This window comes from Triticum dicoccoides, chromosome 7B (genome assembly GCF_002162155.2).
Source record: "Triticum dicoccoides isolate Atlit2015 ecotype Zavitan chromosome 7B, WEW_v2.0, whole genome shotgun sequence".
NCBI lineage: Eukaryota > Viridiplantae > Streptophyta > Magnoliopsida > Poales > Poaceae > Triticum > Triticum dicoccoides.
In genome coordinates, this window is record NC_041393.1 from 381,785,722 (window position 1) to 381,801,585 (window position 15,864).

Below are 15,864 nucleotides of genomic sequence, written 5' to 3' on the forward strand. Positions count from 1 at the left end.
GTGGCTCCGTTTGACCTAACTCTGCCTCTACAAATTCTCTAAACCCAGTAAACCAACAGTGGAGTCCACAAAATACTTTTTCCGCCACCGCAAGCCTCTGTTCTCAAGATATCCCATTTGGGGACCTTTTTCGGTACTCCACCGGAGGGGGAATCAATCACGGGGACTCTACATCAACCTTGCGACCCTTGCGATGATGCGTGATTAGTTTACCACAGACCTATGGGTCCATAGTTAGTAGCTAGATGGCTTCTTCTCTCTCGATGCTCTTTAATACAATGTTCTCCTTGATGTTCTTGGAGTTCTATCCGATGTAATTTTTTTTCTTGCGGTGTGTTTGCTGGGATGCAATGCATTGTGAGTTTATGATCAGATCTATCCATGAATATTATTTGAGTTTTTTTTGAACTCTTTTATGCGTGATTGTTATAGCTTCGTATTTCTTCTCCGATTTATTGATTTGGTTTGGCGAACTAGATTGATTTATCTTGCAATGGGAAGAGGTGCATTGTAACGGGTTCGATCTTGCGGTGCTCAATCCCAGTGATAGAAGGGGACATGACACGTATGTATAATTGCTATTAAGGGTAAAAATATGGGGTTTATTCATATGTGAGTTTATCTTGTCTACATCATGTCATCTTGCTTAAGGCGTTACTCCGTTCTTTATGAACTTAGTACTCTAGATGCATGTCGGATAGAGGTCGATGTGTGGAGTAATAGTAGTAGATGCAGGCAGGAGTCGGTCTACTTGTCTTGGACGTGATGCCTATATACATGATCATTGCCTTGGATATTGTCATGATTATTCGTTTTTCTATCAATTGCCCAATAATAATTTATTTACCCACCGTATGCTATTTTCTCGAGAGAAACCTCAAGTGAAAACTATGGCCCCCGGGTCTATCTTTTATCATATAAAAATCCTAAAAATACTTTGCTGCAATTTTACTTTATTTATTGTATTTTGTATTTTTGTCCCATCTATCTAGCAAATACCATACAATTTAATCTTGCTCGTTACCGTCGAGGGATTGACAACCCCTTGTTCGCGTTTGGTTGTAAGGATTTGTTGTTTGTGTGCAGGTGCTGCTAACATGGTGTTGCTTGGTCCTCCTACTGGATTGATAACCTTGGTTCTTAGCTGAGGAAGATACTTACCTCTATTATACTACATCACCTCTCCTCTTCAGGGAAATCCCAACGCAGTTCATAAGTAGCAGGAGGAATTTCTGGCATCATTGTTGGGGAAACATCTATCAAGTACCTATGCATAAACTTTCATCTCCTTGCATTTACATTATTTTCCATTTTCCTCACGTTTTCATCTCCCCCACATTTAAAAGTTTTTACAAAAAAATTACAAAAATATTTTTTTCGTTTGCCTTTTTCTGGTTTGCCTGTTTCCCTTTTGGTTTTCTTGCCCACTTTATCGTTATGGCTAGTTCTTCTCTTGTTTCGTGTACCCCTAAAAATGAAGTTCTCAACTTTAAGCAAGGGGGGGGGGTTAAAATATGTTTGTTATAGGATTTGTGATGCCCATAATAGATCAACTCGTAAGAAACCCACTACATTTCTTCTTCGCAATTTTTACAAGGGTGTTACTAATTGGTATAGATTTGTGCTTGATACTATTATCGGAAGGAATTTTTTGAGTAGTCAACCTATGGATATTTTCTAGGCTATGGGAAGTTTAGTGGGATCACCACCTATCACTATTAATGAAACGATTTTAACTTTGGAACATGTTATGCAAAGATTAGATGCTATTGAAAAGAAAATGCTTACCACAGAGCATAGTGAAATTTGGATACAAGGGTCCATAATAATGTCACACAATTTGGATCAAAGCTAGTAATTACACTTAAGATGTTAAAGGATAAAGAATCAATAATTAATGAAAGGGTGGAAGAAAGTCCCCCTAGGATTGATAAGTTGGAAGAAATTATTAATAATTCGGGTTTTGCTTTTTCTTCCGTTAAACCTATTGAAAAGACCCCTCCTAGTTAGAATTGCAAGTTTACTTATGTTCCTAAAACCAAAGGTGCCACTTCTAGCAACAACAACAAAGATCTTAAGATGATTAGTGTTCACCCCAACTTTGTTGAGTTGATAAAGAAACCTACTTGCGAGAGTGAGTTCCTTAACTTTGTTTCTAGGAGCGTAATCATTAAAAATATGCATGCTAGAACTCCTAGGAATTATGGATGTGTGATTGAAGAAGTGGAAATTAGATATGACAATACTTGAAACTATGCATTATGCCTAGCTAGGGGCATAAAACAATAGCCCTTGTTGGGAGGCAACCCAATAGTTATCTAAATTTTCTTGTTTATTTTTTCTGTTTTCTGGTGTTAACACAATTATGCTACTGTTATGATTGTGTCTTTATGTTTTAGTTAGTGTTTGTGCCAAGTAAAGCCTTTGGTATGATTTGGATGATAGTTGATTCAATTCTGTGAAAAAAGCAGAAACGTTGGCACTCAGTTATGGAATTTTTTAAATTCACAGAAACCTTATTTTGTCTGAATTTATTACACATGATTGATATACAAATTTTCCACGTTGTCCTAATTTTCCAGAATTTTTGGAGTTATAGAACTACGATCAATATTCAGATTGCTACATATTGTTCTATTTTTTGACAGATTCTGTTTTTCTTTTTGCTTGTTTTGATGGAACTATGGATTGTATCGGGGGGTATAATCCATGGAGAAGTTAGAATGTAGTAGGTATAATGAAAAAATAAAATATGAATGGGTTTGCAACATCACTTAAAGTAGTGATTTATCTTATTATACTAACAGATGTCACAAAGGTTTTGTTAAGTTTTGTTTGATTGAAGTTTCCAAGTTTTGGGTGAGATCATGATGGATGAAGGAATAAGGAGTTGCAAGATCCCAAGCTTGGGGATGCTCGAGGAAACCCAATGTAATACTCTAGGACTCCCAAGCAACTAAGCTTGGGGATGCCTCGTAAGGCATCCCCTCTTTCTTCTAACGACCATCGGTAATTTTACTTGGGGCTATATTTTTATTCATCACATATCATGAGTTTTGCTTGGAGCCTCTTGTATGATAGGAGTTTTTTCGCTTTGTTTAACCTTTTAGTTTTTCACAATCATCCTTGCTGGACACAGCTATTTGAGAGAGTTATATGATTATTATAATTTGTTAGAATTGCTCTATGTGCTTCACTCAAATTTTTTGAGCTAGGAAATTTCTCTAGTGCTTCACTTAAATCTTTTAGAGCACAACGGTGATTAAATTTTGAAGAAATACATGCACTCTGATGCTTCACTTATATTATTTTGAGAGTTGATAAATTTTGAATAAATACTTGCACTCTCATGCTTCACTTATATTATTTTGAGAGTTGATAAATTTTGAAGAAATATTTGCACTCTCATACTTCAGTTAAATCTTTTTTAGAGTTGATAATAGTAATGGTAATTTTCACAAGATATGAATTTGGTCCCAAAGTGATGGATATCCTGGAAGGATATAATAAAAACTTTCATGAAAGATCAATGGATATGATAGGTTTGATTCCTTGCAATAGTTTTGAGATACGGAGATGATAATATGTGAGTCATGTTAGTGAGTAATTGTGTCGTAGTAATAATATTGGTGTTAAGGTTTGTGATTCCCTATGCAAGCACGAAAGTCAATAGTTATGCAACGAAGTTATATCCTACTTATGGTGCATTATTCAGTGTTAGTTATGTTTAATGCGTGTTTATGACCATTTTTGTTGTTTGGTTGGTCGCTTCTCAATCTATTTGCTACCCTTTATTTGTACTAAGCGGGAATGCTACTTGTGCATCCAACTCTTTAAACCCAAAGTTGTGCCAAATGAGTCCACCATACCTACCAATATGCGGTGTTTCCATGTCGTTCAAGGTAAATTTGCATGTGCCAACTCTAATTTTTCAAAAAAATATCCGTTTTGTGTGCTCACACTGCTCATGAAGCGACATGGGGTGACCAGTATTTTCCATTCTAGGTATTTTATTCTCATGAGGAGTGTTTATTCAATTGTCATTGCACGTGAATGTGGCAGGTAATAGGGATGCCCAGTCCCAAAATGAATTTTTTAGATATAATGTTAATAATAAATTCCTTGGAAAATTTTGGTATGGAAGGCACCCATGGATACGGCTAGCAATGGATTGTGAAATAATGGTGGAAAGGAAATAAACTTTATTTTCTATTTTAAAACTGTCTATAATTTGTCTAGCTAGGAAGATATTGGAAATTCTCAGTCGTTTTCGTTGACAGGAAGAGCATGCCTCTCAAATAATTTTATCTCTCAATTTTAGCCTTAAGCTCAGGCACCTCTACAAATCTCTGCCTCCCTCTACGAAGGGCCTATCCATTTACTTTTATGCAAGTTTTATTTTTATTTTGAGTCTCCATCTTCTATTACAAAGAACCAACTAGGGAACACTATTTTCATACTTGTGCAATGGATGTAGCTAATATTTGAGTGTGTTTCATGAATGGATCAATGACTGAGCATAATGGGCTAGGGTAACTTTCTTTAGCGTTGTTATTTTGGAAGACATGGTTGCTTGTTATTATGCTTGAGTATTGATGTCTTCATGTAAAATTATGGACTATTTCTTTGAATCATTCAAGTCCAAATGTCCATATTACAAAAGAAAAGAGTATATGATGAATATGATACGTAGCATTCGAGATCACAAATTCTGTTTTTATCATTTACCTACTCGAGGACGAGCAGGAATTAAGCTTGGGGATGCTTGATACGTCTCCAACGTATCCATAATTTTTGAGTGTTCCATGCTATTATATTATCCATCTTGGATGTTTTATATGCATTACTATTTTATTTTATACCATTTTTGGGACTAAGCTATTAACCTAGTGCCAAGTGTTGTTTTTTCCTAGTTTTTGTCTTCTATAGAAAATCAATACCAAATGGCGTCCAAATAGAACGAAACTTTTTGACAATTTTTCTTGCACCACAAGACATCCTAGAAGCTTCAGGAGGAGACCAGAAGAGCCACGAGTGCACGACAAGCTCACAGGGCATGCCCTGGGGGGCGCCCTGCAAGCTTGTGCCCCCTTCCCCGCCCCATGACTCTTGTGACCCTAATTATTCTTCTATAAATACCCAAATATTCCACATAGACCGGAGGGGACACAAAAAATAACATTCCGTTGCCGCAAATTTCTGTCCTCGTGAGATCCCATCTAGAGACCTGTTCCGGTACTCCACCGGAGGGGGATTCGATCATGGAGGGCCTCTACATCAACCTTGCTGCCCTTCCAATGATATGTGAGTAGTTTACCATAGACCTATGGGTACATAGCTAGTAGCTAGATCGCTTCTTCTCTCTCTTTGTTCTTCAATACAATGTTCTCCTCGATGTTCTTGGATATCTATTCGATGTAATCTTCTTTTGCGGTGCGTTTGTTGAGATTCGATGAATTGTGGATTTATGATCAGATTATCCATGAATATTATTTGGGTCTTGAACTCTTTTATGCATGATTAAGATAGATTTGTATTTCTCTCCAATCTATTGATTTGGTTTGTCCAACTAGATTGTTTTTTCTTGCCATGGGGGAGGTACTTTGTAATGGATTTAGTCTTGCAGTGCTTATTACCAGTGACAGAAGGGGACATGACATGTATTTGTATTGTTGCCATTAAGGAAAAAAAGGTGGGATTTGTTCGTATTGATTGGATCTATCCCTCTCTATCATGTCATCTTGCTTAAGGCATTACTCCGTTCCTGTTAACTTAATACACTAGATGCATGCTGGATAGTGGTCGATTTGTGGACTAATAGTAGTAGATGCAGGCAGAAGTCAGTATACTTTTCACGGACATGATGCCTATATTCATGATCATTGCCTTAGATGTCATCACAACTTTGCGCTTTTCTATGAATTGTTGAGCAGTAATTTGTTTACCCACCGTATGTGTTCTTTGAAGAGAGAAGCCTCTAGTTAAAACCATGGCCCCCTGGGTCTATCTTTTATCATATCATTTTCAGATCTACAAAACCAAAAACCCAAAAATACCTTGCTACAATTTATTTACGTTTACTTCATTTTGCAATTTTATTTATCTTTTATACATATCTGTATCCGATCTCATTCTTGCAAGTAACCGTGAAGGGATTGACAACCCCTTTATTGCGTTGGGTGCAAGTATTTGTTTGTTTGTGTAGGTGCAAACACTGATGACTTGTGTGTTCCTCCTACTAGATTGATACCTTGGTTCTCAAACTGAGGGAAATACTTATATCTACTTTGCTGCATCAACCTTTCCTCTTTAAGGGAAAATCCAACGCAAGCTCAAGAAGTAGCAGGAAGAATTTATGGCACCATTGTCAGGGAGGATCAACATCAAGCCTGCCAAGTACCCATCATAAACTCCCATCTCTTGCATTTACATTATTTGCCATTTGTCTCTCATTTTCCTCTCCCCAAATTCTAAAACGTTTTCAAAAAAAATACAAAAATAGTTGCCTTTTTATTTTCCCATTTTGTTTGCCTTTATGTCTTACTTGGTTTGTTTGCTCGTTTGCTTGGCATAATTGTATGTTTATTCCAAATCAGAAAGAAAAAAGTTTATGGATCCTCATCCACTTGCTATTTTTTTAAAATATCCAATTATGATGAACCAATTTCTAGTAAGGTGAGTGCACTAGATTATCTTTATGAAGTTTTGCTAGAAATTCGTGAATCTAAAAGTTGCGTTGATGTGTTAAAAGAAGAAATTTATACAGTGATTCACGATAGCTCCTTGGATGAAAAGCATGATTGCAATGATGTTATTATGAATTCTATTAATGTAAATTGTGCTAATAATAAACAAAACCCCAAGCTTGGGGATGCTAATTTTGCTATGTCTAGTACTTATTGCAATGATGATGATTGGGGTGATTCTTCTTATGACCTAGAAAATTTATTTAAGCCTCATGATGAATATGATATTGATAATAGCTTTTGCAATAATATTGAAAGTGGGTTTGGAAGAGTGTCAACTCTAGGTAATCATGATCCCAGTACTTTGGAGAATGATCAATCTTATGAAATTTGTGATAAAAGTGGGCTTCGGAAGATCACGACTTTATTTGATGATAGTCCCACTATTTTTATAGAGGGTTAACTTTGCATGCATGTGGATCACGAAGTGAATATTTTATGTAATAGTTATATTGTTGAATTTGATTGTGATCCTACATGTAATTATTATGAGAGAGGAAAATATGGTTAGAAATTTTCATGTTACTAAATTACCTCTCGTTATGTTGAGATTGCTATTGTTTCTTTCTTCTTCCTTGCATATGCTAGTTTTTGATTTTCTTGATAAATATTTTCCCTATAAAATGCCTATGCATAGGTAGTATGTTAGACTTAAACTTGTCTTTTACATGTATATGATGCTCTCTTTGTGCTTCAATCTTTTTTCTCTCATGTGAGTATCATTAAATCAACGCCCAGCTAAAAGGCTTTAAAGAAAAGAGCTTGTTGGGAGATAACCCAATATTTTTATTTTTTGTTTTTATGATTTTATGCAATTATACTTCTGTTAAGATTGTGTTTTAGTGTTTTAATTAGTGTATGAGCCAAGTAACACCTTTGGGATGATTTGGGTGATAGTTGATTTGATTCTGCTGAAAAACAAAAACTTTTGTGCTCAGTTCTGGAACTTTTTAAATTCACAGAAACGTGATTTTGATCTGAATTCTTTACACAAGATTGATATACAAATTTCCTACATTTCCTTAAGTTTTTAGAATTTTTGAGTTACGGAAGCTTGGCTAAAGTTGATTACCATAGTTTGTTCTGTTTTTGACAGATTCTGTTTTCTATGCGTTGTTTGCTTATTTTGATGAATCTATGGGTTGTATCGGGGGTATGGACCATGGTGAAGTTAGAATACAGTAGATATAATGCAAATATAAAACTGGAATGTATTTAAAACAGTACCTAAAGGTTGTGATTTTGCTTTATTATACTAAAGGACCTCACAAATTTTCTGTTGAGTTTTGTGTTGTGGAGTTTTCAAGTTTTGGGTGAAGTTTCGATGGACTATGGAATAAGGAGTGGCAAGAGCCTAAGATTGGGATGCCCATGGAACCCCAAGGTAATATTCAAGGACAACCAATATCTAAGCTTGGGGATTCCCCGGATGGCATCCCCTCTTTTGTCTATGATCCATCGGTAAATTACTTGAGGCTATATTTTTATTCACCATATGATATGTGTTTGCTTGGAGCATATTGTATTATATGAGTCTTTGATTTATTTGATTTTTAGTTTTCCCCAATCATCCTTGTTGTACACACCTTTTGAGAGGGACACACATTAATTATGAATTTATTAGAATACTCTATGTGCTTCACTTATATATTTTGAGCAATGTACTTGCTCTTGTGCTTCATTTATATCTTTTAGAGCATGGCGATGGTTATATTATGAAGAAATTGATGAACTCTCATGCTTCACTTCTATTATTAGTATGGAAATTTGCTTAGGTTATGAATTTAGTCCTAATATGATGGGTATTCAAGAGGGATCTAATAAAATCTTCCAGGAAGATCATTGCATATATGAGAAGTTTGATCCCTTGCATTTGTTTTGAGATATAAAGATGGTGATATTAGAGTCTTGCTAGTGAGTAATTTTAGTTTAGTAAGAATATTTGTATTAAGGTTTGTGATCCCCTAAGCATGCACGTATGGTCTCTTGTTATGCTATGAAATTGGAGCATGATTTATTTTTGATTGTCGTCCTTATGAGTGGCGGTCGGGAACGAGCGATGGTCTTTTCCTACCAATCTACCCCGATAGGAGCATGTGTAGTAGTGCTTTGCTTAGAGGGCTAATAAAATTTTGCAACAAGTATGTGAGTTCTTTATGACTAATGTTTTGTCCATGGATTATACACACTCTCACCCTTCCGCACTTTGCTAGCCTCTTCGGTACGTGCATTGCCCTTACTCACCTTGAGTTGTGGTGCAAACTTCGCCGGTGCATCCAAACCCTGTGATATGATATGCTATTTCACACATAAGCCACCTTATATCTTCCTCAAAACAGCTACCATACCTACCTATTTTGACATTTCCATAGCCATTCCAAGATATATTGCCATTGCAACTTCCACTGTTCCGTTTTATTATGACACATGCCATCATTGTCATATTGCTTTGCATGATCATCTAGGTTACATAGTATTTGTGTCTTGGCCACCGTTCATATTTTTTATACATGCCACATTAGATCATTGCACATCCTGGTACACCCCGGAGGCATTCATATAGAGTCATATTTTTGTTCTAGTATCGAGTTGTAATTCTTGAGTTGTAAGTAAATAAAAGTGTGATGATCATCATTATTAGAGCATTGTCCCATGTGAGGAAAGAATGATGGATATTATGATTCCCCCACAAGTCGGGATGAGACTCTGGACTTAAATAAAAAATAAAAAATAGGCCAAAGAGACCAAATAAGAAAATAGAGAGAAAAAATGATAGAAAAACAGAGAAGGGACAATGTTACAATCCTTTTCCACACTTGTTCTTCAAAGTAGCACCATGTTCTTCATAATAGAGAGTCTCCTATTTTGTCACTTTCATATATTACTAGTGGGAATTTTTCATTATAGAACTTGGTTTGTATATTCTAATGATGGGCTTCCTCAAATGCCCTAGGTCTTCATGAGCAAGCAAGTTGGATGCGCACCCACTTAGTTTTCTTTTGAGCTCTCATACACTTATAGCTCTAGTGCATCCGTTGCATGGAAATCCCTACTCCTTGCATTGACAGCAATTGATGGACATCTCCATAGCCCATTGATTAGCCTCGTCAATGTGACTTTCTCCCTTTTTGTCTTGTCCACAGAACCTGCACCATCATATTCTATTCCACCCATACTGTTATATCCATGGCTCATGCTCATGTATTGCGTAAGAGTAGAAAAAGCTGAAGCGCATTAGAACCAATTGTTGGCTTGTCATCGGGGTTATGCATGATAAATACTTTGGGTTAAGAAAATACAGCATGACAGGATTATATGATTTTGTAGGGATAACTTTCTTTAGCCATGATATTTTGAGAAGACATGGTTGCTTTTTAGTGTGCTTAAAGTAGTATTGTTTTTATGCCAATATTAAACTTTTGTTTTGAATCTTATGGATCTGAATATTCATGCCACATTAAAAAAGATTACATGATAAACATGTTAGGTAGCATTCCACATCAAAAATTTTGTTTTTATCATTTACCTAGTCGAGAACGAGCAGGAATTAAGCTTGGGGATGCTTGATATGTCTCCAACGTATCTATAATTTTTGATTGTTCCATGCTATTATATTATCCATCTTGGATGTTTTACATGCATTACTATGCTATTTTATATCATTTTTCGGGACTAACCTATTAACCTAGTGCCAAGTGCAAACTGCTAGTTTTTCCTTGTTTTTATCTTCTACACAAAATCAATACCAAACGGAGTCCAAACAGAGCGAAACTTTTTGATGATTTTTCTTGGACCACAAGACACCCTGGAAGCTTTGGGAGGAGGATAAAGAGCCACGATTTCATGACAAGCTCACATGGCGCGCCCTAGAGGGGTGCCCTACAAGCTTGTGGCCCCCCATGACTCCTCTAACCCTAATTCTTCTTCTATAAATACCCAAATATTCCCTGTAGACCAAAGGGGACACCAAAAATAGTTTTCCGCCGCCGCAGGTTTCTGTCCTCGTGAAAGCCCATCTTGAGACCTATTCCAGTACTTTGCGGGAGGGGGATTCAATCACGGAGAGCCTCAACATCAACATGCTGCCCTTCTGATGATGTGTGAGTAGTTTACCACAGACCTATGTGTCCATAGCTAGTAGCTAGATGGCTTATTATCTCTTTTCATCTTCAATACTATGTTCTCCTTGATGTTCTTGGAGATCTATCCGATGTAATCTTCTTTTGTGGTGTGTTTGTTGAGATATGATGAATTGTGGATTTATGATCAGATTATTTATGAATATTATTTGAGTCTTCTGGAACTCTTTTATGCATGATTGAGATAGCTTTGTATTTCTCTCTGATCTATTGATTTGGTTTGGCCAACAAGATTGATTTTTCTTGCCATGTGTGAGGTGCTTTGTAATGGGTTCAATTTTGTTGTGCTTATTCCCAGTGACAGAAGGGGACATGAGACTTATTTGTGTTGTTTCCTTTAGGGATAAAAAGATGGGTTTTTTTCATATTGATTGGATCTATCCCTCTACATCATGTCATCTTGCTTAAGGCATTACTCCGTTCTTGTTAACTTAATACACTAGATGCATGCTGGATAGCGGTCGATGTGTTGACTAAAAGTAGTAGATGCAGGCAGAAGTCGGTCTACTTGTCATGGACGTGATGCCTATAATCATGATCATTGCCTGAAATATCATCATAACTTTGCGCTTTTCTACCAATTGCTCAACAGTAGTTTGTTTACCCACCGTATGTGTTCCTTCAAGAGAGAAGCCTCTAGTGAAAAATATGGCCCCGGGGTCTATATTTTATCATATTATTTTCAGATCTACAAAACCAAAAACCCAAAAATACCTTGCTGCAATTTATTGACATTTACTTTATTTGGCACTTTTATTTATCTTTTATACCTATCTCTATCAGATCTCATCATTGCAAGTAACGTGAAGGGATTGACAACCCCTTTATGGCATTGGGTGCAAGTGTTTGTTTGTTTGTGTAGGTGCAACCATTGTTGACTTTTGTGTTCCTCCTACTGGATTGATACCTTGGTTCTCAAACTAAGGGAAATACTTATCTCTACTTTTCTACATCACCCTTTCCTCTTCAAGGGAAAAACCAACGCAAGCTCAAGAAGTATGCTACTCTAGTGGATGTGATACTTGGGTTTGTTTGAGTGATTTGTGCCTTGTGTTCTTGAGTGTTCTTCCTATTTCCCCCTCCAAGTGTGAAAAGATCCCCTCTAGGGTGTAACCCTTCAACAGTTCAGATCTAAGTATTTTATTAAAACAGCAAGCAAAAAATGACATTTTAAGAATAGCACACACCGTGTGAAGAAGCAAAAACTTAGGCTCAACCGAGACTAACCGATAAATGTTGATGAAGAAAGGTGGGATGCCTACCGGGGCATCCCCAAGCTTAGATGCTTGAGACTTCTTGGAACATTAACATGGGATGCCTTGGTCATCCCCAAGCTTGAGCTCTTGTGTCTTCTTCATTCCTCTCATATCACGGTTTCCCTAAATCTCAAAAACTTCATCCACACAAAACTCAACAAGAACTCGTGAGATAAGTTAGTATGAACCAATGCAAAACCTTATCATTCTCTACTATAGAAAATCACTAAAATTATTATTTAACCTCGCATACTAAATGCCTCTGCATATTTAATACTCCTATCCTCAAATAGAATCATTAAACAAGCAAACATATGCAAACAATGCAAACATAACAGCAATCTGTCAAAACAGAATAGTCTATAAAGAGTGCAATATTCATCATACTTCCCTAACTCCAAAAATTCTGAAAAATAACCACACCGTAGAAACTTTATTATAGCTTACTATGAAAAAAAATTCAACCTTTTATCACATTCTGACTTTTCTAGAGAAGTTTTGCAATAGCGATAAACTTTCTGTTTTGAAACAACAACTCATATACTTGCAAAATAAGCATGGCAAAGGCTATACTTGACATTTTTATTGAAGTAAAAGATGCAAACATTGTTATAGATAGCAGCAAGAAAATCAAAACAAAATTAAAATGACACTCCAAGCAAAAGTCATATCATATGACGAATGAAAATATAGCCCCAAGTAAGATTATCGATAATCTTGGAGACGAAAGAGGGGATGTCTTCTGGGGCATCCCCAAGCTTAGTTGCTTGGATCTTCCTTGAATATTACCTTGGGGGTGCCTTGGGCATCCCCAAGCTTAGTGTCTTGTCACTCCTTATTCTCCTCATATCGGTATCTCACCGAAAACTTGAAAATTCCAATCACACAAAACTTAACGGAACTTCGTGAGATAGGTTAGCATGATAAAGACAAATAACTCACTTTGCTACAATCAAATACAAGATTCATAATTGTTCCCACATGATGCCTACTGTAACCTATAATTTCTACAATTTATATTGATAAATATAAGTCATAGAAACTAGAAAACAAGCAAACTATGCATTGAAAACAGAATCAGTCAAAAACAGAACAATATGTAATGATCTGGACAACTACCATACTTCTGCCACCGGAAAAATTCTGAAAAATTAGGACAGCGTAGGTAATTTGTATATTTATTATCTGTAGAAAATTCATATCAAAATCACGTTCCAGTAAATTTTGAAGTTTCCTGGACTGAGTGCAAAGGTTTCTATTTTTGCACAGAATCAAGTCAACTATCATACACACTATCTCAAAGGCTGTACTTGGCACTTTATTGAAACAAAATAAATAAAACATGATTACTACAGTAGCTTAGTCATGTGAACACACAAAAACAGTAAGTAATAGTGTTGGGTTGCCTCCCAACAAGCGCTTTTCTTTAATGCCTTTTTTAGCTAGGCATGATGATTTCAATGATCCTCACATAAATTGAAACATAACAAGAGCATCATCAATCACATGGAAAGCACATTTAAGTCTAACCCAGTTCCTATGCATAGGGATTTTGTGAGCAAACAAATTATGGGAGCAAGAATCAACTAGCATAGGAAGGTAAAACAAGCCTGACATGAAAACTTTCAACATAAAGAGAGGAAACATGATATTATTTAGATATGTAAAAGCATATGTTCGTCTCTCATACTAATTTTCAGTGGCATCATGAGTGAATTCAACAATATAGCTATCACATAAAGCATTCTTTTCATGATCTACAAGAATAGAAAATTTATTACTCTCCACATAAGGAAATTTATTCTCATTCCTAATAATAGCGGGAGCAAACTCAACAAACTAACTATCATGGGATTGAAAATTAAAATCATGATGACGAGTTTCATGGTTATCATTATTATTTATAGCAAACATGTTATCACAACAATCATCATAGATAGCAACTTTGTTGCCATAATCAATTGAAACCTCTACCGAAGTAGTGGGTTCATCACTAAATAAAGTCATGACCTCTCCAAATCCACTTTCATAATTATTACAATAAGATCTAACACCCTCCAAGATAGTGGGATCATTAGTACCTAGAGTTGGCACTCTTCCAAACCCACTTTCATCAATATAATCATCATAAATAGGAGGCATGCAATCATCATAATAAATTTTCTCATCAAAACTTGGGGGACTAAAAATATCATCTTGACCAAATACAGCATCCCCAAGCTTGTAGGACAATATGGGACAATATGGGACCACCTCAATTCCATTTTTTGTAGTTTTCTTTTATAAAACAAACTAGTGATAAAACAAGAAACTAAAAGATTCAATTGCAAGATCTAAAGATATACCTTCAAGCACTCACCTCCATGGCAACGGCGCCAGAAAAGAGCTTGGTGTCTACTACACAAGTTGTTCTTGTAGACCCGTGTTGGGCCTCCAAGCGCAGAGTTTTGTAGGACAATAGCAAATTTCCCACATGTGGATGACCTAAGGTTTATTAATCCATGGGAGGCGTAGGATGAAGATGGTCTCTCCAAACAATCCTGCAACCAAATAATAAAAAGTCTCTTGTGTCCCCAACATACCAAATACAATGCTAAATTGTATAGGTACACTAGTGCGGCGAAGAGATGGTGATAAAAGTGTAGTAATGATAGTAGATATTGATTTTTGCGATAGGAACAATAAAAAACAGGAAGGTAGCAATTGATAAAACAGAGCACAAACGGTATTGCAATGCTTGAAAATGAGGCCTAGGGTCCATACTTTCGCTAGTGCAATCTCTCAACAATGCTAATATAATTGGATCATATAACCATCCCTAAAAGTGCGATGAAGAATCACTCCAAAGTTCCTATCTAGCAGAGAACATAAGAAGAAATTGTTTTTAGGGTATGGAACCACCTCAAAGCTATTCTTTCCGATCAATCTATCCTAGAGTTCTTACTAAAATAACACCAAGTTATTCTTTCCGATCGATCTATCTAAGAGTTCGTATTAAAATAACACCAAAGCAAATTGAGATTCATAATACTCAATCCAACACAAAGAACCTCAAAGAGTGCCCCAAGATTTCTACCGGAGAAACAAAGACGAGAACGTGCATCAACCCCTATGCATAGATTGCCCCAATGTCACCTCGGGAATCCGTGAGTTGAGTGCCAAAACATGTGATGCCCGGATAATTAAGCTATAGTAACCCTCTACTAATGATGCCATGTCAGCTAGATAACTGTTGCTAACCTCCCGTTAGTTCGAAACCGATTCAAATTCAAATTCAAATGAAACAATAAAAGTTTTCAAATATTAAAACTAAAATGTTCGGAGTGATCCAACTAATGCATAGGTAATTATGGTGGAGAAACCACATTTTTATAAAATAATCAAATGCTCTAAGATAAGTAAAACAATAGCTGAAACAATTATTTAAATGTCTCTTAAATCATTAAATTATTGCAAACCACTTTTCATATACAAAAATAATTGTGGCAGTGGTGTAACTAATATTACTAATTTAGGTGCTAGTAGTTTTTGTAAACCTAGATTAACAAAAAAGGAAACTAAGGTAAAACAGAAAAGAAATAAAATAAAAGAAAAACATTTCAAAATTAAACAAAAGGAAAAGACCCCCCCCCCTCAGGCCAACCGACCCAACATGGGCCCAGTTGGCCCCTTCGGCCGGCCCAGCCGCGCCTACTAACCCCCCACTATCTAGAAACCCTAACC